This window comes from Cebus imitator, unplaced genomic scaffold (genome assembly GCF_001604975.1).
Source record: "Cebus imitator isolate Cc_AM_T3 unplaced genomic scaffold, Cebus_imitator-1.0 Scaffold270, whole genome shotgun sequence".
NCBI lineage: Eukaryota > Metazoa > Chordata > Mammalia > Primates > Cebidae > Cebus > Cebus imitator.
In genome coordinates, this window is record NW_016107585.1 from 2,660,283 (window position 1) to 2,682,370 (window position 22,088).

Below are 22,088 nucleotides of genomic sequence, written 5' to 3' on the forward strand. Positions count from 1 at the left end.
TAACCCAAATTGGAAACTAGAAGTCAACAGAACAATACCTGGGAAATGTTAAGAGTAAGTTACATTTACACCTAGAATTCTATACCCCAATTGAGTGTGAGGGTAGAATAGAGGTATTTTGAGGCATGTACATTCTCAAAAAATTTACCCATTTGAGTATGAGAGTAGAACAGAGGTATTTTGAGACATGTACATTCTCAAAAAATTTACCTCCAATGCACCCTCCTGCAAGAAGCTACCGAAGGATGTTTTTTACCAAAACAAAAGAATAACAAATCAAGGCAGAAGAAGACCTGGAATCCAGAACACATGGACTCTAACCTAGGAGGGTGACAAAGTGTGAAGCCAAGTGTCAACAGGAAACTGCAAGAGGAAACTATGCAGTTAAACTGTGTCTTAACTTCTTCTTCATACACAGAAGACTTGTGGGAGGGGCATCTCCAACAAACAAATAGAACTAATAGATTTTCTCATTGATTTGAACTTGCTGAGAAAGGAGTTTACTCTTACCTTGGAAATTAGTGACAGATACATAAAAAACAAAGCAAATTTCAAAAATAAGATAATGTATAATGTTTGATTAAATGATGGATTAAGCATTTTTAGGCCAGGTGTGGTGGCTTACATCTATATTCCTAGCACTTTGGGTGGCTGAGACAGGTAGATCACTTGAGGTCAGGAGTTCAAGATCAGCCTGGCCAACATAGTGAAACTCCATCTCTACTAAAAATACAAAAAAATTAACTAGGTGTGGTGACAAGCATCTGTAATCCCAGCTACTTGAGAGGCTGAGGCAGGAGAATCACTTGATCTCAGGAAATGGAGGTTGCAGTGAGCTGAGATTCCACCACTGCATTCTGGTCTGGGCAAGAGTGAAATTCCTGAGCTGAGATCCCACCCTGTATTCTGGCCTGGGTGACAGAATGAGATTCCATTTAAAAAAAAAATTAACTGCAAAGGGATTACTGTGACAGTTGAGGAAATCTGAATTGGGAATATTCATTAGAAAATATTTTATGTTAACTTTTTTAACTTTTGAGGAGTACATGTGCAGATTTGTTATATAGGTAAATTACATGTACTCAGTAGGTAGTTTTTTGATCCTCATTCTCCTCCCACCCTCCCCCTTCAAGTAGGCCCCAGTGTCTCTTGTACCCTTTTTTGTGTCCAAATGCGTTCAATGTTTAGTTCCCACTTATAAGTGAGAACATGCAGTATTTAATTTTCTGTTCCTTAGGCTAATGGTCTCCAGCTCCTTCCATGTTGCTGCAAAGGACATGATCTCATTCTTTTTATGGCTGTGTAATATCTCATGGTGTACATGTACACTTTATGCAGTCTACTGTTGATGAGCATATACATTGATTCCATGTCTTTGCAACTGTGAATAATATTGTGATCAACCTACATGTGCCTGTGTCTTCACAGTAGAATGATTTATATTCCTTTGGGTATATACCCAATAATGAGATTGCTGGGTTGGACAGTAATCCTGTTTTGAATTCTTTGAGAGATCACCACACTGCATTCCACAATGGCTGAACTAATTCACATTCCCACCAGCAATGTATACATGTTCCCTTTTCTCTGCAACCAGGCCAGCATCTGTTATTTTTTGACATTTTTAAAACTTTTTTGGAATTTAAAAAAAAAGTTTAGTAAATTTTGGGGTACATGCATAGGTAAATGTGTGCCACAGTGGTTTGCTGCACCTACCTACCAATTACCTAAATATTAAGCCCAGCATGCATTAGCTATTATTCCTAATGCTATCCCTCTCCCATCCGTACTCTGACAGGTCCCAGTGTGTGTTTTTCCCCACCCTGTGTCCATGTGTTCTCATTGTTCACCTCTCACTTATGAGTGAGAACATGTGGTGTTTGGTTTTCTGTTCCTGAATTGGTTTGCTGAGGATAATGGCTTCCAGCTCCATCCATTTCCCCTGCAAAGGACTTGATCTCATTGCTTCTTATGGCTGCATAATATTCCATGGTGTATTCTAACTGGTGTGAGATGGTATCTCATTGTGATTTTGATTTGCATTTTTCTAATCACTAATAATAATGAGGATTTTTATATGCTTGTTGGCTATGTGTATGTCTTCTTTTGAAAAATGTCTGTTCATATTCTTTGCCCACTTTTTGAGCTGGTTGTTTGGTTTTTGCTTGCTGATTTGTTTAAGTTCTTGTAGATTCTAGATATTAGACCTCTGTCAAATACATAGTTTGCAAATATTTTCTCTCATTCTGAAGGTTATCTGCTTACTCTGCTGATAATTTCTTCTACTGTGCAGAAGGTCTTTAGTTTAACTAGGTCCATTTGTCAATTTCTGTTTTTGTTACAATTGCCTTTGGTGTCTTTGTCATGAAATCTTTGCCAGTTCTTATGTCCAGAACAGTATTTCCTAGGTTACCTTCCAAGGTTTTTATACTTTTTGGTTTTACAAATAACTCTTTAATCCATCTTGAGTTTATTTTTGTATATGATGTAAGAAAGGGGTCCAGTTTCAATTTTCTGCCTATGGCTAGCCAGTTATCCTAGCACCATTTATTGAATAGGGACTCTTTTCCCCATTGCTTGTTTTTGTCAGTTTTGTCAAAAATCTGATGGTTGTAGATGTGTGGCCTTATCTCTGAGCTCTTTATTTTATTCCACTGGTCTGTGTGTCTGTTTTTGTACCAGTATCATGCTATTTTGGTTACTGGAACCTTGTAGTACAGTTGAAAGACAGGTAATGTGATGCTTCCAGGTTTGTTCTTTTTTGTTTAGGATTGCTTTGGCTATTCAGGCTCTTTTTTGGTTCCAAATAAATTTTAAAATAGTTTTTCTAATTCTGTGAAGAATATCATTGGTAATTTAATAGAAATAGCATTGAACCTGTAAATTGCTTTGGGCAGTATGGCAATTTAACGTATCAGTTCTTCCTAACTATGAGCATGGAATGTTGAGCAGTGTTTTGTAATTCTCACTGTAAATATCTTTCATCTCTCTAGTTAGCTGCATCCCTAGGTATTTCATTCTTTCAGATATTGTTGGTGTATTGGAATGCTACTGATTTTTGTATGTTAATTTTGTATCCAGAAATTTTACTGAAGTCGTTTATCAGATCTAGGAGCTTTTGGGCAGAGACTATGGGGTTTTCTATGTATAGAATCATATAATCTTCAAACGGGGATAGTTTGACTTCCTCTCTGAATGCCTTTTATTTCTCTCTTTTGCCTGGTTGCTCTGCTAGGACTTTCAATACTATATTGAATAGGAGTGGTGAGAGAGGGCATCCTTGTCTTGTTCTGTTTTTCAAAGGGAATGCTTCAAGCTTTTGCCCATTCAGTACAATCTTGGTTTGGGGTTTGCCAAAGATGGCTCTTATTATTTTGAGATAGTTTCTTCCATGCCTGGTTCTTTGAGGATTTTTTAAAATGAAGGCATGTGGAATTTTATTGAAAGACTTTTCTTCACTACTGAGATGATTATGTGGCTTTTGTTTTCAATTCTGCTTATGCTGTAAACCAAAAAGTAAAGGTAAAGAACATGCCCGTGACACAACCTCCAGAGGTCCTGACCACATGTGCCCAAGGTGATCAGGGCACAGAGTAGTTTTATACATTTTAGGGACATATTAGACATCAATCAATATATGTAAGATGTACATTGGTTCAGGCCAGAAAGGCAAGACAACTGGAAGAGGGGAAGGGACTTCCAGGTCATAGGTAGATAAGAAACAACCGGTTGCATTCTTCTGCACTTCTGATTAGCCTTTCACTGAATGCACAATGTACAGGAATAGTCATTTATGGCTTAGTCTGACTTCGTGAAGTAATATGGCACATGAAACAATCAGATATGCATTTGTCTCACATAAGCAAGATGACTGAGTTCTGCCTGTCCTTTGTCTACAAGGAGTTTCCCTGTTGGCAAATTGTGAGGGAAGGATATAGCTCTTTTATCTTTGTAGCTATCTTATTTAGGAGTAGAATAGGAGGCAGGTTTGCCCTAAGCAGTTCCCAGTTTGACTTTTCCCTTTGACTTAGTAATTTTGGGGTCCTGAGATTCATTTTCCCCTCACAATGCGATGAATCATGCTTACTGATGTGCATATGCTGAGCCAACTTTACAACTTCACAGCTTTTTCATGTACTGCTAGATTCAGTTTGCTAATATTTTGTTGAGGACTTTTGCATCTATGCTCATCAAGGATATTGGTCTGAAGTTTTCTTTTCTTCTTGTGTCTTTGCTTTGTTTTGGTATCAGGATAATGCTGGCCTTACAGGGTGAGTTAGAGAGAAGAGCCCCTCAATTTTCTTGAATGGTTTCAGTAGGATTAATATCTGCTCTTCTTCATACATCTGGTAGAATTCAGCTGAGAATCTATCTGGGCTTTTCTGTCTGGTAGGCATTTTATTACTGATTCAATTTCAGAACTCATTACTGGTCTGTTCAGGGATTCAATTTCTTCCTGGTTTAATCTTCAGAGGTTGTGTTTTTCCAGAAATTTACCCATTTCTTCTACTTTTTCTGCTGGTGTACATAGAGGTTTTTAAAGTAGTCTCTGAGGGATTTTTGTATTTCTGTGTTGTTGATAACATCCCCTTTGTCATTTGTTTATCTGGATCTTCTCCCTTTTTTCCTTTATTAGTCTAAATAGCAGTCTATCTTATTATTTCAAAAAACCAACTCCTGGACTCATTGACTGTTTGTACTTTTTTTTTTTTTTTTTTTTTTTTTTTTTTTTTTTTGCATTTTAATTTCCTTCAGTTCAGCTCTGATTTTGGTTATTTCTTGTCTTCTACTAAGTTTAGGGTTGGTTTACTCTTCTTTCTTTAGTTCCTCTAGGTGTGATGGTAGGTTGTTAATTTGAGATCTCTCTAACTTTAAAGTGGGCATTTAGCACTATAAACTTCTCTTTTAACACTGTTTTAGCTGCATCCTTGAGATTCTAGTATGTTGTATCTTTGTTCTCATTAATTTCAAAGAATTTCCTGATTTCTGCCTTAATGTCATTGTTTACCCAAAAGTCATTCAGGAGCACATTGTTTAATTTCCATGTAATCATATGGTTTTGTTTTGAGTGATTTTCTTTCTTTCTTTCTTTTCTTCTCTTTCTTTCTTTCTTTTACCTTTTAGAGATGAGGTCTCAGGATACTGCCCAGGTTAGTTGTGAATTCCTTGGTTCAAGCAATATTCCTGCCTCAGCCTCCCAAAGTGGTGGGTTTATAGGCATGAGCCAGTGCACCTGGCTGTGATTTTCTTAATATTGATTTCTAAATTTATTCCACTGTGATCCAAATTTTGGATTCTGTGCATCTGCTGAAGATTGTTTCATGGCCAATTGTGTGGTCAATATTAGAATATGTGTCATATGCAGATGAGAATGCATATTTTGCTTTTGAAGTGGAGAGTTCTGTAGATGTCTATTATGTCCATTTGGTCAAGGGAAAAGCTCAGGTCTTGAGTATCTTTGTTGGTTTTCTTCCCCACTGATCTAATACTGTCAGTGAGGTGTTGAAGTCTCCAACTATTATTGTGTGGTTATCTAAGTCTCTTCACAGATCTCTAAGAACTTACTTCATGAATCTGGGTGCTCCTGTGTTGGGTGCATATATATTTAGGATAGTTAGGTCTTCCTGTTGAATCAAACCTTTCATTATTATATGCCCTTTTTTAAAAAAATCTTAATTGATTTAGTCTGTTTTGTCTGAAACTAAAATAGCAACTCTTGCTTTTTTCTGTTTTCCATTTGCTTGGTAAATTTTTCTCCATCCCTTTATTTTGAGCCTATAGATGTCACTGCATGTGACAGGAGTCTCCTGAAGACAGCATACAACTGGATCTTGCTTCTTTATCCAACTTGCCACTCTGTGCCTTTTAATTGAGGCATTTAGTCCATTTACATTCAGGGTTAATATTCATATGTGCAGATTTTATCATGTCATCATGTTGTTCGCTGGTTATTTTGCAGACTTGTTTGTGTGATTGCTTTATGTACTTAAGTGTCTTTTTCTAGTAACCAGTAATGGTGGTTTCTTTCTATATATAGCACTCCCTTAAGGATCTCTTGTAAGGCAAGTCTAATGGTAACAAAGGTCCTTAATGTTTGCTTGTCTGAAAAGGATCTTATTTTTCCCTGGCTTATCTTAGTTATCTTAATCTTAGTTTGGCTGATGTAAAATTTTTAGTTGGAATTTTTCTTTTAGAATGCTGAATATAGGCCCCCAATCTCTTCTGGCTTGTAGGGTTTCTGCTGAAATGTCTGCTGTTAGCCTGATGGGATTCCCTTTACAGGCAAATTTCCCCTCCTCTCTATCTGCCTTTAACATTTTTTCTTTCATTTTGACCTTGGAGAACTTGAGCACTATGTGTCTTGGGGATGGTTGTCTTGTGTAGTATCTCACAGGGGTTCTCCACACTTCCTGAATTTGAATGTTGGCCCCTCTAGCAAGGTTAGGAAAAATTCCATGGATATATCCTGAAATGTTTTCCAAGTTGCTTCCTTTCTCTCTCTTTCATAGATGCTGATGAATCACAGATTTCTTCCATTTACATAATCCCATATTTCTCAGAAGTTTTGTGTTCATTCTTCTTTAATCTTTTTTCTTCATTTTGTCTGAGTTATTTCAAAGAACTAGTCTTCAAGCTCTGAGATTCTTTCCTCAAGTTGGTCAATTCTCTGCTAATATTGCAATTATATTCTGGAATTCTTGAAGTGACTTTTTCATCTCTATCAGATCAGTATGGTTCTTTCTTAAAATAGCCATTTTGTATTTTATCACCTGCATCATTTTATTGCATGCCCTAGAATCCTTGGATTGGGTTTCAACTTTCTCCCAAATCTCAATTATCTTTATTTCTACCCATATTCTGAATTCCAAAGCTGTCACTTCAGCTGTTTCAGCCTGCTTAAGAACCACTGCCGGGGAACCAGTGCAGTCATTTGGAGGTAAGAAGACACTATGGCTTTTTGAGTTGCCAGAGTTCCTGTGCTGGTTCTTTCTCATTTGTATGGGCAACATCCCTTTAATCTCTGAAGTTGCTGTCCTTTTGATGAGTTTTCATTTTTTTTTTTTTTTTTTTTTTTTTTTTTTTTTTTTTTTTTTTTTTTTTTTTTTTTTTTTTTTTCTTTGACACCCTTGGGAGTTTGATTGTTATATAAGGTGGGTTCAGTTGACTGTCTTCATTTCTGGAAGATTTTAGGAGACCAAGGATCAGCTCAGCACTTCTGCATTGCATGCTATAATTCTGGGGGCTGGTATTGGGCCACTGGCTTTGTCCTCTAGCTGCTGGAGGTTAGGAACCTGCTGTGGTGGAAGGGCATAGGTGTTCCCAGACCACTGGCAACATTACTCCAATGGGTGGTGCCAGCCAAAGTGCTTCTTTGGGGCAGTGGTAGCAGGATCTATTCTTGTTCACATATACCAACAACAGTGGCAGCACAGCAGGGTCCTTGTTCAGCTGCTTAGGTGGGGTGCTAGTGGGCACCAGGCTACCGGCCTTTGAGTATGCATTTACACTGGTGGTTGTGTGTGCACAGGGGCAAGGCACTGGTGGGGACAGGGCTGCAGACTCCATGTGTATATTTTTACTGGTAGCAGCAGCAAAGGTAGCAGGGTGGAGAACATGGCCACGGCTTCCATGCACTCACATCAGCAACAATGGCATGGTGGCATACATGGGCACACTCATACCAGAGAAGGAGGGCAGGCACCATGCTGGCTAAGCAGTATGGAGTGGACATGGGCAAATGAGTGCAGGCAAAGTGACATGAAGCTGCACTCAGGGGAGGGTGTGGGTGGGTTGGTACACCGCAGCACAGGCTGCTCTTCTGGAGCTCTTTGATGGTATGATAACAAAGGAACTATGATGTGGATCCACATAACACACCCCAGTTGGGCATCTGAAGCTGCAATGCAGGCAGACTTGGATAGGCCAAGAAGAGGCTAGCAGACAGTGGGGCACTCAGATAAGACTGGTCACATCTCACAGGTAAGACTGTCCTGCTCTGTTCAGATCCAATAGTTCCTCTAAGGCTAAACTCTCCACAGTGAGTCTTGAGAGATGGGCATCCCTGGCCATGCTCTACTTCAGACACTCCTGCTCTAAACCCCCTGGGCTCCTTGCAGGCTGGAGTACTGACTCTAGTACCTCTCTAAGCAGCTAACCCTGCCAGCTCAAGTATCCATGGGGCTCATGGGGTCTGCTGCTGCCAGGATTCTAGAAGTCCATGGTGAGAGTGGGTCACTCCTGGCCCATTCAACTCAGCCTTTCCCTGAGAGTCACCGGGGGCCAGGAATAAGTCCTAGTGTGCAGAGGCCCTGAGCAGTGTTCCCAACTTTCTCTCCCTTCAGCCCAGTATCTGTGTCCTCCCTCTGTCCACTCTTAATGCCAAACCTCCAAAGATCTGCTAACTGTACAGCAGTCTTCCTGATGTCCCGGTCTCTCACTGACAGATGTTCCTCCTGGCTGCATCTAGCTATCCATCTTGAATCTTAAATTTCTTAGAGAGGATAAAGGTATTGTGATTAAGAATATTTAAATCACCAGCATGGGTAATAGAAAAGGAAGAAGAAAAAGAGAAAGACTTTTCACCAAAAAGGTGAGTTTGAAGGAATGAATACTTTCCAGGTGGGAGAAAGGGCATGCCAGGATAAAGGCACATAAGTAGGAAGGTACAGGGTGAGAACAAAACATAAGCTCTTCCAGTCATTGGACAAACATTGTATGAGGACTACTATGTGCATAATCCTTAACACTGAAATTGTGTGACAGAAGTGAACAAGCACGGAGAGCAGTGAACAAGGGCCAACCTCCCTGCCTTAGAGGTTTTTTATTCTAGTGGTAGGGGTGGAAGAAGGGAGGGCTGGAAAGGGCAGATAATAATGATGAGTGGAGAGCCTTCCAGGCAGAAGGAACTCCCTCTCGTATTCTAAGGAAAAATGTGCCACGGTGTGTCAGAACAACAGCTGGGAAGCCAATGTGCTTGGAAGGGAGAAAACTATGACAGAACAGCAGGAGAGAGGAGAGAAGGTTCCAGAATTACTGACACGGTTTTAGGACATGATTTGAATTTTGGCTTTTATTAATAGTATGAATGGGATGAGATGACCCACTGATAAAGGTGTTAAAAGGATCACTTTGGCTTCGTTGGTGAGAACAGACTTCAGCGAACATGGGTAAAGGCAGAAAGGCCAATTAGGAGGCCACTGTGTCACAGGTGCTGATGATAGGCTGAGAAAGGTAAAGTATGAGAATTAACCAATGGTACAGTCACAGTGACCTTGATAGGAGCAGGTCTGGTGATGCGGCAAGGGTGAAACCTGGTTTGAGTGGGTCCAACAAAGAATGCAAAGAGAGGAATTAAGAAAATGTTGAGATGCATCTATTCCATTTAGTGCTGCAATTAAGTAATGTCTGAGACTGGATAACTTAAAAGGAAAAAAAAATTTGGCTGGGTGCAGTGGCTCAGGCCTGTATTTCAAGCACTTTGAGAAGCCAAGGCAGGGGAATTGCTTGATTCTAGGAGTTTTTAGACCAGCCTGGATAACACAGAAAAACCCTTTCTCTACAAAAAAAAAAATAATTTAAAAAATTAGCCAAGTATGGTGGCATGCACCTCTAATCCCAGCTACTAGGAAGGCTGAGGTGGGAAAATCACTTCAGCCTGGGAGGTCAAGGCTGCAGTGAACCGAGATGGTGCCATTGCACTCCAGCCTGGGTGACAGAGTGAGACCCTATCTCAAAAAAATCAATTGATTTAATTGATAACATAGAAGGAGGGAACAATTGTTGCTTTAATGACCTTGAATAAATGAAAGAAGAATAGCTCTTGCACACAGTGAAAGGGCTGCCCTTAGCTAGGACCCATAGGTCCCCCATGGACAGTCTACCCACAGAAACATAAGGGAATGCAGAGTATGTAGAACCAGGTACAGAAGGTGGGTGGACAAGTGGTGAGGGCCACAGATCTGTTCAGATCACTTCTGTTTTCTTAAGGAAACTGACAGCGTGAAGATGGGGGAGGTATGAGAGGTCTGAAGAAAGTTGGGAAGTATCTAGAAGAATGTGTTTATCAGAAGGGTTATCTAGGAGAATGTGAATGTTCCAGGGAAATGTGTGCTTGCCACACAAAATTAAGGGTCCACTCGAGGTTGGGGTCATTTAGAGTGAGCCCGGGCAGCATGGCTGTGTGTCTTTCTGCAATTATATTATGTTGGGCAGGTTTAGTTGGGAGCTGAGAGTTATGCAAGGGAGTGATTATAAGGACTGACTGTGGAATTTAAACTAGGTAAAGAGGATAGTGAGAATATAATGTGGGGTGAAAAGAACTAGGAAGAATGAGCTGCAAAGATTAGAGGTGGTGCATGTTCTCATAAGTTTGTGTTGAACAATGAGAACATATGGACACAGGGAGGGGAACATCATACACTGGGGTCTGTTGGGGGTTGGGGGGCTAGGGGAGGGATAGCAGGGGGTGGGGAGATTGAGAAGGGATAACATTAGGAGAAATACCTAATGTAGGTGACAGGGGAATGGATGCAGCAAACCACCATGGCATGTGTACACCTATGTAACAATCCTGCAAGATCCGCACATGTACCCCAGAACTTAAAGTATAATAAAATAATAAAAATTAAAATACATGTATCAATAAATAAAAATTTATGTATAAATAAAAAATATAAATTGATTTTTAAAAAAACGATTAGAGGTGGTAAAGTAAGACTGAGATGATGGCTTGGATGTGTGACACAGTTTAAAGCAGGTCCATGGGAGGAGAATGGCTGCTATAAAAAGAGAACAAAATTATTGGAAAAGGGGAAGTCAAGGAACCATGAAACCTGGCTACTGGAAGATCACCTGCTTGGATGCTGAAATCTGGTGTCACTTCAGAGAATGGCAGTGAACCTGAAGGTAAAATTCTTCAAAGAAAAAACAGGGAGAAGAACTCAGGAGGTTCATAAGTGTGTATACTATGGAAGAGTGGAGTATGCCAATCTGCTAATGTGAGACTGAAATCTGGGGCAGGGATAGGGTGGAGGGGGAAAAATAATCCAGAAGTGACCAGGAGGTAAAGGGAGGACTTCCACTCTGCTTCAGAGCTAGGGGTAGGAGGCCTGTGAACTGCCACACTAGAGCGGGCCACAGGGAAGCAGCAACCTCAGGATGAACAGAGTTTCTACTACAGCAAAAAGGAGACTAGAAGGAATTTGCTTTGGGTGACCAGGTTTAGTAATACTAAAGCATCAAAACGTAACATCCAGAATGAGGGTGGCAGTACATGCCTGTAATCCGTTTCTGAGGCTAAGGGCAAAATCATGTAAGCCCAGGCTTATGCTCTCTCTCTCTCATTCTTTCTTTATATATGTATAGTGTATGTGTGTGTGTGTCTGAATATATAGAATTTATGTGTATATAAAATATATAGTTTATATAATATAGAGTATATGTATATTCTCTATATAAAGCCATATACAATGTCAAGGTCATGCTGACAAAATTACCTAAAATTCACTGTATTTTCCAAGGCAAAATATATTTAATATTTAAACCTATAACACATTCACAACTCTTATTTTGCAAGCAGATCATGATAAACATATTCTGTAGGAACATCTCCATACCCAAGATGATACCTGCTGATAAAACGTTGAGAATCATGGCAGAGGAAGGTGATTCAGAATTGTCTGTGAGGTGGAACCAGACAAGGTGCTGGGAAAGAGGGAGAGACCAGAGACTCTCAAGGGTTTGTTTTAGGGGACAGGGAAGGAAGATGAACATGCCAATGAAGGAGATGGGGAAGAGGACAAGAAGACATAAATGCTTCAGTGAGATACAAGTTACATTTGAGATGCCTTTAGGTTAACAAGTTGGAATGTCCAGGAGCCACTGGAAAAAGGAATCTAGAATTCATAGAGTAGTGAGGCTAAACAGACAGATTTAGGAGTCATGTGGAAGCTGAAATAGGTGAGTGGATGAAACTTCTCAATCTGAGGCTCCAGAGGTGATGGAACAACAGCTCACCTGGTAGTAGCCAGCCTGTGCTGCTAAAAAAATCATCTTGTAATGCATTTTCTAATTTGAGTCAAAACACATTTATTTATTTATTTTTATTTTATTTATTTTTATTTTTTTTTTTTTTGAGACCGAGTTTCGCTCTTGTTACCCAGGCTGGAGTGCAATGGCGCGATCTCGGCTCACCGCAACCTCCGCCTCCTGGGTTCAGGCAATTCTCCTGCCTCAGCCTCCTGAGTAGCTGGGATTACAGGCATGCACCACCATGCCCAGCTGATTTTTTGTATTTTTAGTAGAGAGGGGGTTTCACCGTGTTGACCGGCATGGTCTTGATCTCTTGACCTCGTGATCCACCTGCCTCGGCCTCCCAAAGTGCTGGGATTACAGGCGTGAGCCACCGCGCCCGGCCCAAAACACATTTAATATCTACTCCAGTAACATGTGTGAGCAAGTTTTTGGAAGCTGAGGCAGATTGGGGGTTACTATGCTCAGCCACATTGGAACTTAAGGAAAAAAAAAAAAAAGTCAGTAACACTGATCCTCTCTCTAGTGTTCAATAGTGCCTCCAAAAAATTCATGTCTACCCAGAGCCTCAGAATGTGATCTTATTTGGAACCAGGGTCTTTGTGACTATAATTATTTAAATGAGGTCACAGTGGATTAGAATGGGCACTAAGTCCAGTGACTGGTATCCTCAAAAGAAAAGGAGAGGACACAGAGACACACAGGGAAGAACTCGTGACGATGGAGGCGAAGATGGGTGCAGACAAGCCAACAAACACCAAGGATTGCCAGCAACGACCCAAAGCCAGGAGAGAGGCATGAGGTTTCCTCCTGAGAGCCCCTGGTCTCCAGAACTGACAGAAAAGAAATGTGTGGTTTTTTCTTTCCTTTTTATTTATTTATTTATTTTTTGAGATGGAGTGTGGCTCTGTCACCCAGGCTGGAGTGCAGTGGCATGATCTCAGCTCTCTGCAACCTCCCCCTCCTGGGTTCAAGAGATTCTCCTACCTCAGCCTCCTGAATAGCTAGGATTACAGGTGTGCACCACCACACCTGGCTAATTTTTGTATTTTTAGTAGAGATGGGGTTTCACCATGTAGATCAGGCTGGTCTCGAATTCCTGACCTTGTGATCTGCCGACCTCAGCCTCCTATGCTGGGATTACAGGAGTGAGCCGCCATACCCAGTGAGAAAAGAAATGTATGTTCTTTTAAGTCATCCAATTTTTGGTACTTTGTTGCAGCAGCCCTAGGAAAATAATATACTGTCTTTATCTGAAACTTTGATATTTTATTACGGATTGCTTGGCATTAGGTTTAATTTTCTTTAATACTAAATGAAAATATTTATTTGGATTACTGAGTTTTTTGGCATAGCCTTAAATTTTACAGCTGAAGCAAGTGCCTCACTCACCTTGCTCTAGTCCCAGCCCTGGGAATGTTTTAATTACTTTTATTAAGATATCAACAGGCAAGTTTCTTCTCAGTCTATTTCCAGACACACATATATATCCAAATAACAAAGAGTAAAAAGCAAGCATGATTTCTAAATAAAAGGGTTTTCAACAGGGAATGTTCTCCCTCACTGAAGAAAAACAACCCATCTCCGAAGGGACACAGATACTGGCATAACGTGTTTAAAAACAGCAGCCAGTCTGTTAATTCCACCTGCTTCCCATGAGAAAGAAAAATCATCCCATGACAGTTTAATTAGCCTTCGCCCACATGTAGGGGTTTTATGAATATGTAGACACTTAAGGAAAATATCTAAAGAAAAATATTCAGAGTTGAATATGAGTATGAGAGGGTTGGATAGAGTAAGTGGCAGCTTTTAAACATGGTCCTAAGTTTTTTTTATACTCTTCCTGGAGAGTTGGAGGAGGTAGGGTCTATGGCCACACCTCTTGATTATGGGCAGGTTTGTGACTGCTTCAACACACAGACCACTGTGGACATGATACTGAAGCTGGGTATTATCTTAGGTAATGAAGCCTTGTGCACTAGAACACTCACACTTGAAACCCTGAGCTGCCTTGTAAAAGGTCTGACTACCCTGAGATCACTGGCTGTAAGGAAACCAAGTCACATAAGGCAGCCAGGTGTGACTGTTCCCATCAGCGGTTCTAGTTTTTGAGCCAGCCCAGCTTGAGAAATGAGACCTTAGACCACAAGAAGGGAAAATTAACTACTCCTGTCATGTCTGATCTGACTTTCCCCAAAATCCATGAAAGTAAAAAATGGTTGTTTCAAGATGCTTAATTTGGACCAATTGGCTATGTAGCAATAGTAACTACAACAGAGTATGAGAGTCAAAGACATTTGTATCAATATGAATTAATAGATTAATTATCCAAAATATTTCAATCATCTACAGAATAGATGTTTGAAAGTTCACAATACTTTGGAATAAAATATTTTCTAAATAGTCTGAAGTAAAAAACAATATTTGCAAACATGCAAATACATGTTGTCCTACTAGGGGTTTTCTATTATAGCTTCAGAGTAATTAAACATACAAACACCAATCCCTTGCTAATATTTCTGTTCAAACTGCTTAATTGTGAGAGTTTCTGCCTTCCCTGTAAGGCAGAAGGATAAGGTTAATAAATCTTGTCCTGTGAGCTCTCATTTCAGATTTTATCCCATGAGTGCAGATGTTTTTAAAGTGCATTCTTAAGCTTCCCAAGGAGTTGATTAGTACTTTTCTGGTGAGGATATTCTTTCACGTCCGTATGTTCTAAAGTTTTAGCAGTAAAAATGTCAACACTACTGCTGCTTTTAAAGACTAATGCAATCATTTGTTTGTATTTTAAAACTACAAAATTAAATTAATCCCCAACAACGCTCCTGCTTCCTCCCCCCCATTAAAATGCTGTATACAGTAAGGATAATAAAGTCCTTTACATATATAAAACTGTCCTTGGAATAAGTAAGCTTCATGTTTCTACCATCCTGGCACCCAGGTTTCCGACTACTTTATGGTTCACTTATAAAACTCAAAGAACCACCACCTCGGAAGGTAGAATTTTTTGAAAAAGAGAACAAGATCAAATAACACCGTTTCTGGGATTTGTAGACGTGACGGTGGGAATATATCATTACATAGATATGGGAATAATCTGTCCTAACATAAATGTTTAGATTGAAGATCATAGAGAGTATCATCTTTTGTTTTTGCTATCCACCTACCAAATGTCACCAAAATGAACAATTATTTTTAAATTACGGAATACACAGCATTTTATTTTCTTTCAATATAAACCAAACATAAACCAAACCAGGAATACCTTCAAATGCTTTGACAAAATATATGTTCCAATCAATTTCTGCAAGTTATTGTTGACCAATTACAAACACCAACGAAACAAACTGGGGCAGGCACAGTGGCTCACGCCTGTAATCCCAACAGTTTGGGAGGCCAAGGCGGGTAGATCACAAGGTCAAGAAATTGAGACCATCCTGGCCAACATGGTGAAACCCCGTTTCTACTAAAAATACAAAAATTAGCTGGGTGTGGTGGCACATGCCTGTAGTCCTAGCTGCTCGGGAGGCTGAGGAAGGAGAAACGGTTGAACCGGGGAGGTAGAGGTTGCAGCGAGCCAAGATCTCGCCACTGCACTCCAGCCTGGTGACAGAGCGAGACTCCGACTCAAAAAAAAAAAAAAAAAAATTAGCCAAGTATAGTGGCACCCACCTGTAGTCCCAGCTACTGGGGAGTCTGACACACTGGAATCTCTTAAACCTGGGAGGCGAAGGTTGCCGTCAGCGGAGATCTCACCACTGCACTCCAGCTTGGGCAACAGAGTGAGACTTTTACAAAAGAAAGAGACAGAGAAAAAAAAATTGGTAATAAGAGAGCACAGTTTGGTCAGTTATTATATTTTAGCAAATTCTATTATTCATTGTAAATTGCAAATTAGTTCTTTATTACACGTTTGGAGACTAGAAAATTGGAAATAGCAACGGTTCTACCTTCTTGGAGGTATATAGTCTTAGACAAGTAACTTTCTGAGTTTTAGCTTCCCAACTGTAGATCAAAGGTAACAACATTCACTGGCAGAACTGGGAACAGGTGCCACCACACTGAAAACACTACCAAAAAGGCCATGAAATCTGAAAACACTGATACTTTATTATTTCACAGAATAGTTCACAATATTGTCATTGAATAGACAATGAACGCCTGTGATTACTTCCGGGACAGCTAAAGCTACAGATTTATTCCTGAAAGACACAAATCGTCTAAGGAAATGCATTATAGATGAATGTGCAATGATTGGAAATGTGTTTCCTAGATTTTGTAGAATACACAGCCATGTTATCTGGAATCGAGTTTTGCAACATTTTAAGTACCTCTTTGCTTATATAGATGGTGTTTCTCCTGTTTCTGTTTTTGTTGTTGTTTTTGTTTTGAGACCAGGAGACTGGGTCTTACTCTGTTGCCCAGGCTAGAGTGCAGTGGTGCCAAGGAGCCTCCACCTCAGCCTCCCAAAGTGTTAGGATTACAGGGATGAGCCACGGACCCAGGCTCTCTGGTTCTAAGTAACTTCCCTACACCCTGCACTCCCTCTTCTACTGACCCCATGTCTCCTTCTCTTTGCTTCACCATTCACACACACTCCTACTTTCACAGGACAGCTGTGGGAGAAAACAGAGGGCAGCTTTTACCAGAGGAGGTTTTATGTCTATCTGTATATGAAATTTTTCACTCCCTAAAAAACAAGCTTAAGACAAGAAAACAAGCCTTATGAAAATAAATTTTTTAAATTATTCCATTTCCTTGTATGGCCTTTTAAGCAAAAGGTTGGCTGCACCATCAAGAAAACAGAAGTTAAAGAGATAGAGGAAGCAAAGCGGGAGTGGAGTGGAGATAAGGGAAATGCAGGAAAGGAACCAAAAACATGGAAGGGCGAGAAAAGACAAGTGAGAGTGGAAGACAAGAAAAGAGGCCCTGAACGGCCAAATACGGTGGCTCCTAAGGGCGCCATATTCAAGCAGGCTATGCTGGTGTCCTGGTGAAAGCAGTGGCCCGAACTCCACCTCTCTTGGGCAAGTCACAGAAATCTTTGTGCCTAATTAGCTGTAAATTGCAGACAAAACCTTCAGCTCTTGTAAGTTTATTTATTTCCTAATGCAGTTAGATTTTCATTCGGTCTTTAGTTTACAAAACGATTAACCGTTGCTCGAAACTCTTTAACTGCTTTTTACGCCCGGCCTTTCAAGATGCTATTCCTGGGTAATTCAAATGAAAATTAAAATAAAATTACATTAATTTCATCAAGCTAGTTCGGGCTCAGTGGCTCATACCTGTAATCCCAACACTTTGGGAGTCCGAGGCGGGTTGATCACGAGGTCAGATCAAGACCATCCTGGCTAACACGGTGAAATCCCATCTCTATTAATAAAAAAAAAAAAAAAAAAAATTAAAAGGGTATGGTGGCGGGCACCTGTAGTCCCAGCTACTAGGGAGGCTGAGGCAGGTGAATCGCTTGAACCCAGGAGGCAGAGGATGCAGGGAGCCGAGATCACGCCACTGCACTCCAGCTTCGCGACAGAGCGAGACTCCGCCTCAAAAACAAACAAAACTCATCAAGTCAGAATGGGCATTACACCTCCCAGCCTCCATATCAAAAGTTGTCATTTCATACGGCTGGCATTCCACTTTCTTGCAGTTCACACGCTGAGGGAATGCATGAACACAATCCAAAGCTTCCAAATAAACCTGACAGTGAACACATTTTGCAGTTACTTCCTTTTAACAGAACTCCCAGGTTAAAAGGTGATGAACTAGCGCGAGGGGTGCCCGCGTTTTACTCTTTTAGTAAATGGAGAGCTTAAAGGTTTAACTTGAAGTTTCAGGAAATAGCAAAATTACTTTTACTTTTGCTCAAACCCAGAAACTGTCAGACGAGCGGCAACAGAGACAGACTAAGCCCTAACGATTCTGCGGCTTACGTCACAAGCGGCCGGTGCCGCGGGAGGCCAAGGGCAGCGACCGCCTACGTCACGTCCGCGCAGGGGCAGAACAAGGGCGGGCAAGTTAGATCCGGCTTCCGGATGCAGTGACTGGCGGAGGGATCCACTCCACCGCAAAAGCCAGGAGCCGAAGGCGCCGTTCATGCGCCCGGAGGCCTCGGATTTGCAGTTTTTCCGGTTCGTAAGCCGCTCTTCCGGCGAGTCCCCTGGGCTTCCGAGAAATTACGAAGTGGGTGCGCTCCTCCTTCTCAGCCGTTGTGAAATCAACTCGCCTACCCTGGAACCTGCCGCCGGGTCTTGTACATGTTGTGTGGCAAAGCTGATCGTGATCGTGCCTGGCCTGGACGCCTTGCGGATTGGAGGGGGGCCGCCGGACCTGCAGGGGTTGTGGGGCACTCAGGCCACTTGTCTGACGGGGCGTGGGCAGCAGACTATCACTGAGCTCCAGGAAACGGGAAAGGGGAATCTGACCAGCCCCCTCAAGACATTTACCCCACAGTGAACCCTCCAGGAAACCGACCTCCCTGCTTGACCTTTGATGGCCCTTTTTGGGGCCTGGTGACGATTATTATATCGCCAAAATCCTTCCGTGAAAATTGGAAATGCCGTAATAATACTTCAAATTCACCTATCCCAAAGCAAGCAGTGTGTTACGAGGTTTCTTATTCAGAAGATGAAGGGCAGAGCAAGAAGCAAATGATAATCGTGGCTTTCACGTTTAAAAACTGTTCTTAGGCAGCGCGGGTGGGGAGAAGGGGGCTGTAGCTCTAGATACGTTGGAGGGTGAGGGTGAGGCGGGAGGTTTGCTGGAGCCGGGGAGTTTGAGGCCAGCCTGGGCATCATAGTGAGACCTTGTCTCTAAAAAGAAATGTTCCTGAAAGTTTTCATTACAGGGTAGTCGATGCTTTTCCCTCATATGACTTACCTACTGCCACCTTTCTCCCTGAACTCGGTCAGCCCAGGGAAGAGTCCAGGTTGGGATTTATATTTACAGATCCAAAACTTAGGCCAAGAGATCTTAAATCCCATGACAAAACAGTGCCTAAAAGAGCTGACAACCATATCCAGCTTTTGAGTTTGAATCTGAGATCATCCTGCTCAGAGCAAGATTGATTGAATGAATATGAATGAATTCTAGATATAAAAATATATGGTCCACAGCCACACCACCCTGAACTTGCCCTATTCCCTCTGATCTTGGAAGCTAAGCAGGATCGGATCTGCTTAGCTAATCTTTGACTGGGAGACCACCTTGAAACACCGGGTGCTACAGGCTTTTGAAAAAGGATGTATGTATATACATATATGTTGATCATCCCTAAATTTTTAATTCTGAAAATTAGGTATACACTAGATATTTTTACATCTAAAGGCAACACAGTAATCCAGCCAACATTTTACACTCTTCCCTCCTTCTCACCTTAAGAAATAATTGAGATGGCTTTTTTGTTGTTGTTTTTTTGTTTTGAGACGGAGTTTCACTTTTGTTGCCCAGGCTGGAGTGCAATGTCGCGATCTCGGCTCATGACAACCTATGCCTCCCGGCTTCATGCAAGTCTCCTGCCTCAGCCTCCCAAGTAGCTGGGATTATAGGCATGCACTACCACACCCGGCTAATTTTGTATTTTTAGTAGAGACGGGGATTTTACCATATTGGTGAGGCTAGTCTCAAACTCCTGACCTCAGGTAATCCACCCACCTCGGCCTCCTGAAGTGCTGGGATTACAAGGGTGAGCCACAGCACCCTGCCCAATTCAGTTGTTATTTAAGAGATGAGGTCTTCTTATGTTGCTCAGGCTGGACCTGAACTCTCGGAGTCAAGTGATCCTCTCACCTTAGCCTCCTGAGTAGCTGGTACTACAGGTGTGCCCAACCACACCTGCCTTAACTACGTTGTTTTTGAGGTCCAGTGATAGCATATGAAAACACTATGTAAACTATAAAAATTCTGTATCAGATGTAAGTTGTTACTCTCAAGACTAGGATGTAGATAACTGAACTGTTCCCTGATAGAAAAGAAAAATCTTGTTCTGTGGTATTTTTAAGATGGGGTTCATAAGCAATACCCAGTTGTGTGCTGTATGCCTGTGCTGCCCGTGTGTGTGTGTGTTTGTGTGTGTGTGTGTGTGTGTGTGTGACAGTGACACTATAAAGAAACATTTCCCTGAGGCAAAACTAGACTAGGTCTCCAGTGACTTCAATGTTACAATGTACAGAATTTAAATCGAAATTCCCTGTAAAGCACCTTGTGGTAGATCTGGAAAAAACTTGTTCTTTTAGTATTAAGGTATCATTGTTTTCACTGTGGTAACAAATGATATACTTGTTCTGGAGAACCAACATTACAGTAGAGCCTTAGCGTGGCCATAGAAGAACACTAGTCTGAGCATCAGACAAACCACAGTTCTAATTTCACTTCTGACACTGGATCTAAAACTTGGTCAAGTCCTTTCACATCTCTGAACTTCCATTTCTTCGCATTTAATGGTCTTTGTTCCTCTCCTTCATGCTCCTGTAGTATTCTGCCCTTTCATGTAGCATTCTGTGTACTCTACTTGTTCACCACTTTGGTCTTAGTACTTAGCATAACATAGTTTAGTGAATACTCACTAGAGGTTTGTTAAAGTCATTCTAACTGTACAAAATTTCATTATGGGCCATTTTTGTTTGAAACTAGTATTTGTTATTAAGAATGCTATTTATCGTGAAGGAATAATCCCATGGATTATTTATTAATTGCAAGGATATTAAGGTACTTTCACAATGGCGAAATCTGATGGATACCACCTTAATAAATGATAAAAATTAACCAATAATTGAACAAAAAATTGGGCATTGTATGCCCCCTGATGTGAAACCTGGAGTAGATAAAACATTACTTATGGAGTATTCCTTGAAATTTAACCTGAATATAATCATGAGGAAATAATCAGACATTCAAATTTAGTAACATGCTTCAAAGCAGTTGGCCTAGAATTGTGAAAAATATCACAAAAGACAAAAAAAAAAAAAAAACCTGCTAGAGAATTTAAACAGACATGACAACCATATGCAGGGAACTAGATGGGGTGCTGGTTTTCTTTAGTTGTGTAGTGTTCAAAATAGTTAATGAACGTGTTCCTGGGAGAAAACTAATTAAAATGTATAGGGAGCTTCAGAAAAGCTGATCCTCATTATTTATATGTTTCCTCGTGAAATTCTATTTCTGAATGTGTATTCGTGAAATGAAAACATTACTAAAAGGGGTCAGCCACTTCATTGCTCAAAATAAAATTATAACTCATTCCTTAAAAGGAAAATGGAATCATTTAAAAATGTCATTTCCAGGGATTTGCTAGTTCCTTTTTATTTTTATTTTTTCAGGGCCATCTCCAGTCCCTGAAGTCACTGCTGCAGCCCCAGCTACTTCTCTAGCCCTCCTTCTCATGTTTTCAAGTTTGATAATTATTAGAAACAATAACAAAAAAAAAAAAACAATGAACTACTAGAAAAGCTTGAAAAAGTAATTGTTCTTAATGTTAGAGTTTCTGATTTATAGCTCTTTTCTTGTTGAAGTAATCGCTGCTTTAAATCCTCTGAAGTTTCTGAGTCCCCTGAAATGAGGGCCTGTTCCTCAGCCCTTCACATGCCTGCCCTCACCTGCCTCTGCAGCCACATTAGTCCCCAGTATATACACATGTGGGGATTCAGTCAGGGTGGTGGCAAAAATATTAAGGGAAAAATATAAGAGAAAGTTATAGAATATAGTCTTAAACCCTTTTGGAAGGCCTAAGAGTTTTTTCTATAGTTCTTGTTTGAAGGCAGCCTTGTCCCCTTAGTTAAATAAATTAGAGTGAAAACAAAGGAATGTGAAGAGTTTACCTAACCAACTTGTTTACTCATGTAGTCTTAAAACCTTTGAGACAGATGGCCCTCTCAAGGAGGAAGTCAACCAGGGATATTACCAACTAATGGTGTTTGCTTTAAGGCTTGGAGCCTGTCTTTTAATCTTTTCACTCTAGCGGTGTTGACTCAAGCCTTTGTTGATTAAGCTTTACTGAGTAAAGGCGAGTCTCACTGGCTGATGAAGGCTGGTGGTCACAACTGTTTACAGCACTCTCCAAG